This window comes from Acomys russatus, chromosome 30, assembly GCF_903995435.1.
Source record: "Acomys russatus chromosome 30, mAcoRus1.1, whole genome shotgun sequence".
Classification (NCBI taxonomy): domain Eukaryota; kingdom Metazoa; phylum Chordata; class Mammalia; order Rodentia; family Muridae; genus Acomys; species Acomys russatus.
In genome coordinates, this window is record NC_067166.1 from 18,658,752 (window position 1) to 18,665,518 (window position 6,767).

General features: G+C 42.3%; 1 pseudogene; it reads left to right on the forward strand.

Moving 5' to 3' along the window:
• The first annotated feature begins 335 nt into the window (after positions 1–335).
• On the forward strand, positions 336–663 carry LOC127212232 (placenta-specific gene 8 protein-like; annotated as a pseudogene).
• The last annotated feature ends 6,104 nt before the right edge of the window (positions 664–6,767 follow it).

Consider the following 6,767-nt stretch of genomic DNA (forward strand, 5'->3'; position numbering starts at 1 on the left):
GACAAATATCATGTCTTAATAACTTTCATTCATTAGCTTAGTATCTGGCTTGTTGCACTTTGTTTCTATTCTCCATAATACACCTTTATTTTACTACCCTTTTCAAAGTCTGGAAGCAATCCTTAATAATCTCTCAGATTGTGCCTTCTCAAATTTCCAATGCTCACAGTTCAAATGTTTTTGTGTTTTCTCTTTTTGTGGATTTGCTCTGAATCTTTAAAACTGTTCTTTGAACTTCTAACATTGTCCCATCACCCCCATCTCCACCTCCCAGGCCACAAGGCTTTTTCTGTTCCAGACCTTTTCCTTAACTACTAGAGTGTTTGACACCCTACATGGACAATGTCTCGGGCACCAAGAGCATCATGACTCAATCTGGATTTGTTCAAGTGTCCCAAAATTGCAGCCCGTGTGATTTGCTTCAGTGATCACGGAGTCAGAGTCTGTCTCACATTTGTTTTGTGTCTTGGGTGTCAAGTGGCATCTGACAGGAGTGAGTGCTGTTTGTGTGGAACAACACTGGCAATGAGGAGCTGTGTACCAAACTGTCTATGGAAATCCTGGCTCTGTTTGTGCTGACTTCACGGCCATCCACTGTGTCCCATTTGCTCCCTGTGCCAAATCAAGAGCAACATGGACAGGAGAGTCATGAATGCTTTCTAAGGAGCCATAGGATGAGAGCTCTTCCCAAAGCAACTAAACTCAGCAGACACCTTGGCAGCCTGAGCATCACTTCATCTTTTTTTCAACCGAAATATGATGGATGTGTTGAATTACGAGATTCTGGCATTACTTTTAAAAAAAACAAGGTTTTAATTTTGTTTAAATTTTAATTTCTCCTTGCTCCCATATTATTAACTATTTAGGCTTATACATTTACATTTAAAGTATAAACCAAATAAAATATTTTTACTAATAACAAAACCGATTCTTTGTTTTTTTTTTTTTAACAACTTTTATCTTTATACAACGATCCATTTAAATAAAGCAAAACTCTGACCACTTGTAGGAATACAAGCTACCTAGAAATATTGTTAATCTATCAATGAGACACAGACTAACCAGAGCACAGATGAGTTCATTTTTGTTACTGTGACAAACACTTGAGAAAAATCAATTTAAAGGAGAAAAGATACATTATGGCTCGTTGTTTTAGAGGTGTTGATTCAAGGCCAGCTGATTTCATTACTTTGGGACCTTTAGTGATGAAAATCATTATGGAGGAAGTGTGGGATAGAGGAATGTTATTGACTTCACAGCAAGCAAGAAGAATGAGAGACGGAGGGAAATGAATATGACACAGTCGGGACGAAATTTACCCTGAAGTATGGGGTGGGAAAGAGAGATTTCAACACGATTTTGTCAAGGACACAATTCACTCGACCCACCTTTTCCTAAGGGAATAGTTTGAGACTTGGTAGCTTAAGTGTTTGCTGTACAGTGAAGGTGCTAATGGCACCGGTGTTCTTTTTCTCTTTGTTCAAAAGTCCAGACTCCTTTATCCTTGAGGTAGAATGGAACACATTTCTTTTTCCATCAATCTAATTTCCCTCCTTTTCCTTTCCAGGAAATTATTTATCAGAAGTCGTGGGAAGATAATCTATTGTGTATCCCCTTTCATGAGTCTCAAATAGAATCCCAGCAATTTCCCCCTCTCTTCTGGAATATAGATATGCTCAGCAGAATTGCAACAGCTGCCCTTAGACCAGGAAATGGTTCTGTGGTTGGAACTCCCATAGAAAGTGAGGGAGAAAAACTTAAAAAAAAAACTCCAGGACATAGATGATGGTGTGTAAATGCATGTCCTCCCTGGATAATATACTTCAGATCTTCATGTTACCCAAGAGAAAAATTGCTATCATTTATACCCATTGTCATTTAGCCAAAAGATAATTCCTAACTAATGGAGTATGTGAGTCAAGTTGCCAAAACCAAGATGCATTTAATAAACTCATTTAATGTGTTTAAAAGTTAATGATTTCTTTGAAAGCTTTGAAGCTTCAATCCAGTCCCTTACGGTTGACTGCACTGAGTACCACATGGTATGTGCACATGAGTCTATGTTCCAGAAAGTAAGCGTCAACACACACAGAATTAGGATGAACATGCAAGTGTCTACGCCAGATAAAGTCAGACCAGAAGGCAGGAGAGGGTCATGGAGAGGGTCACGCATGTCCTCCACACTTGGTTAATTCAAGTTGTCAGCCATTCTAGATAACCATAAGACATGGTTTGAAAGCAGCAACTAATATTTGTTGGTTCGATGTAGAGGTTGAGAAGTGTGAAGAACCAAGGAGAGCCTGCAATGATGTCTTTTGAATAGCTGGGCAGATGGCTGGTTCTAATGGAGGCGTGGGGAGGGTAAAGTTGATCTAGAGCTAGCAATCAGTCCTCCTGCTCAGCTTCCTGCATGCTGGCATGCCAGGCATGGGCTACCTACCACGCAACAAGTTTCCTTTAATAGGTAGCATTTGAGAAGCCCACAAATGTGTGCACACTTAAATGAACATGTACACACACACACACACACATACACACACACACACACACACACACACACACACACACACACACACAGTGTTCTAATTGTGAATTAAAAAAAAAAAAAGAAAAGAAAAACAGCAGATTACTTACAAAAGGAAAATGGTGGTAGCCAAAAATAGTTTTGAATGCTCAAAAGAATGTGGGCTAAAGATGAAACCATATTAATTTGTAAGACTTTTCTAGAATTGGAACTTGGAACAGACAGACGGCTGGTTATATTCCCTGAGTCTGGGCTTCAGGGAGGGTTCAAGATAGGGATACAATATAATGTAAATGTTATCAGAAAGCTAGGGGCTATATTGAACTGATCCGCCCCCTCCATGGTCTCTTCTTCAAAAGGTGATTAGAAAAAGAAGATTCGTCAGTCCAGCGGAGAGTGGACACGGACGTAGGTGGACAAACAGGGGTAAGGCGTCTTGGTGGTGGCCAAAGAAGGAACAGAATGGAGCGCTGATGCATGCACAAAGCAAGGGGACAGGGGCAGTACTGTGGAGTGGTCAAAGACATGGCAGTATGGAGATGGATGGCCTTGTCCTTTATATGAGAGGACCAATCAGCAAGCAGGACGGGATGGGACAAAGGAAGCACAGTGGAGGAAACTGGACATTCCTTGTCCAGAGGAAGGGAGGATTTAAATAGTGTGAGCTCAAAGAAGAAGAAGAAGAAGAGGAAGAAGAAGAAGGATAAGAAGAAGGAGAAGAAGAAGAGGAAGAAGAAGGAGAAGAAGAAGAAGAGGAAGAAGAAGGAGAAGAAGAAGAGGAAGAAGAAGAAGGAGAAGAAGAAGAAGGAGAAGAAGAAGAAGAAGAGGAAGAAGAAGGAGAAGAAGAAGAGGAAGAAGAAGAAGGAGAAGAAGAAGAAGGAGAAGGAGAAGAAGAAGCAAAAGCAGCAGCAGAAGAAGAATCAGAAGAAGAAGAAATAGAAGAAGAAGAAAAACAAAAACAACAAACAAAAAATGAAGTTGCAGCTAGGGAAGAAACTTGGGGGAGGGAGGTATAGGTGATGGATCGAATCAAATGCATTATATACATGTATGAAATTTTGTATATAGTCAATAAAGAGAGGCTGATCCCACACACACTAGAAGGATGGATGTATGAAACTCAAGGCACAGAGTCAGAGTGAGATGCAGAACACAGGGAGACTTTGGGAAAAGAACCTTTGCTTTCGTGTTCTTCATGCTGGGGACTGAACCTGGGGCCTCACAGTTTCTACCAGGAGCTAGATATCGCCACCCCAGGTTTGGTTCTAAAATTCTAACCCAGATAATTCCCCAGACCTCATTTATTCATATCAACATATTTTGACATTTCTAAGACACTCTTAGGTAAAACTTGCCAAAGTTCAGGCCATGACATTTTTAAATACATATGTAATATGGTTTCATCTGTCATATTTGTAAGACACCTATTTTCCAGCTGGCTTTTATTTATATTTCTCTTAACATTTTTTTGCATAGCTAATTCTAGAAAAATCTTACAAATTAACATGGTCTCATCTTTATCCCACATTCTTTTGAGCATTCAAAAATGTTTTTTGACTACCACCATTTTCCTTTTGTAAGTAATCTGCTGTTTTTCTTTTCTTTTTTTAATTCACAATTAGAGCATTGTATGTGTGTGTGTATGTGTCCATTTAAGTGTGCACACATGTTTCTGCAGATGCTAGTGTGTGTGTGTGTGTGTGTGTGTGTGTGTGTGTGTGTGTGTGAACACGTGGAAGCAAGAGGCTGGGTATCTTCTTCACTCAGTTTCCACTGTATTTTTTGAGACAGGGTCTCTCTCTGAGCCAGCTTCTGGCTCCCAGGAAACTCTGAGACCCAACTGCCTCTGCCTCCCTAGCCCTTGGCATCACACATGCTGGCACGCCCATCTTCCCTGTGAGTGCTTGGCATCTGAACACAGGTCCTCAGGCTTGTGTGGTTTCTTTGTTGACAAAATCATCTCCCCGGCCCTTTAAAATATGTGTGTAGAAGTTTCTGTGTAATAAGGTTGCATCTGTCATATTTGTGACATACCTATTTCTGGCTTTTATTTATGTCTCTCACAGTGTTTTTCAATAATTTCCCACTGTGATTCACTCTGTCAATTTTATCCTAGAAAGTAATTTTTTCCGTCCAAAAAATAATAGTTGAAAAAACAATTTTGAAAGGCTGGAACGCTTCTCTGAATGGCCTTTTACCTCTGTCCCAAGAGCATATGGCTCAGCAGTGAGCAGTTCACCTAACCCCATTGCATTCCCAGAGAGAAACACAGTGTATTCCTGGTCAAATAAACAGTAAGCAGCAAAACTAAAAAAATCCACATGGAAATAATGGGTCATGGCGACCCTCACAAATGCAGTTTTTGTGTCACCAGAAGCTAAGGCAAGGAAAAACTATCTCACTTCCTGAACCTCAAATACTACACCAAGTGATCAGTTTTCCGTGGAAATTTGTTTCTCAGTTGTTTATCGGATAAAATATCCTTTTGTTTTATTCAGATAACATGCTGGTCTGTGATCATGAACTCTCTTTACTCCTCTCCTCACACTTTCTTCTCCTTCCCTCCCTTCCTCCTCCCTCCCTCCGATGTTCAGTGTACCAGTTATAACGCATCTACAGTTAAGACAGAGATTGTGCCTGGTCTCTGCCCTGTAATATATGTGAAGAAACAGAGCGTGAACACGAAGCTTGGGCACTCACTCCTCAGCAGTAGGTTGGTGAAGCTAACCCAGAGGGAGAATCCTTAGCTTGAGGCCTGTCCTGGTAGAGGTAATAGCAGAAGCCACCTGGGACTTCTAAAAGTCTTGCTCATCCTTATTCTTCTTGTCTTTCTTACTTCTTTAACCTTTCTTCTTTCTCATCCCCAACCCCCCCCCCCCCAACTCCGCCAATCTGGTGCCATTTTTGGACCTAGGCATAATGGTGCCTATCCTGGCCTCATTCCTAGCGGGATCTGCTTTTAAATTTATTTTTCCCCATGGGTTGAATATTCCACAGGCCCATAATGTGACCATTGAGGTTCAGCTCCCCCATAAGACCATAGAAACCGAGACTGCATACAAATTCCCCGCCTCAAGTGCCCTGAGCCTGTGTCCAGAGTCTGCCTTTGGTTCTAGCCTCTTGTGTGTCCTTAGTAGGTCTGAGCGGTGGAGGAAGGAGGCTGTTTGCTAGGGCTGGTGGATACAGCTGAGACTCTGGGATGGCTTATCCTTGCATATGGCTAGAGTCCATCATGGTGGGAAGTGAGTTAGCTAGAAGAAGGGAGTAGGCCATGGGCCAGGCTGGCACAAGTGACCTCTCCTCTTGCCTCTTTACTCTCTAAGTCCAGGAATTCTCAATTTTGCCAACCTTAGCTTTCCAATTTGCTAAATAAATGTACTTGTCAAGGTAGGATGGTATACAATCTTAGTCTTTTTCCTTGATATCCCTTTGATTGTAAACAGTTTCATGGTTAAGTCTCTCAGTTTGGCCTTTTGTTCCTAGCCCCCCAAATATGGGGTGAATGTGTCCAGGCCCACACTTCCCTCCCTTCAGTCTTTCGCTACTTTGTGCCCCTTTTCTGCTCACCGTCTTTGGTCCTCTGGACACACATGGAGACCTGGTGAAGTTGGCTTTGAACCATCAGCACTGAAAATCCATCTGTTTCCCTCTACTCCCGGGTTTCTCAGATCATCCTCATTTGTCAGTTTGAGAATCCTGTTCTTATGGATGTGCTTTGGGAGGATAAATAGTAAAATAAATAGAAGCGGCCATAATACATTGATAACGTTAATAAACAGATGAAGGCTTTCTGCAAGTCAAACAGGCTGAAGTGTCTTTCTCTTGAATATTTACTGACACTAAGCCTACCTCCCCTTCCCTCCCCTCCCCTCCCCTCCCCTCCCCTCCCCTCCCCTCCCCTCTCTCCCTCCCCTCCCCTCCTCTTCCCCTCCCCCTCCCTTCCCTCCTCTCTCCTCCCTTTCCCTTCCCTTCCCTCGCCTCCTTCTCCTCTTCTTTTTTGTTTTTCTTGAGACAAGATTTCTCTGTGGAGCCCCGGCTGTCCTGGAACTCATTCTGTAGACCAGGCTGGCCTTGACTTCACGGAGATCCACCTCCTCTTGCCTCCCAAGAACTGGAATTAAAAGCATGTGCCACTACGCCTGGTTTTTGCCCTTCTTTTCTGAGGTCATGAGGCAGGTGGTCTGGGACAAATGGGGACAGGCATACCTGCTTAGTATACCTTGGGTTATCTTAAGATCTGTCA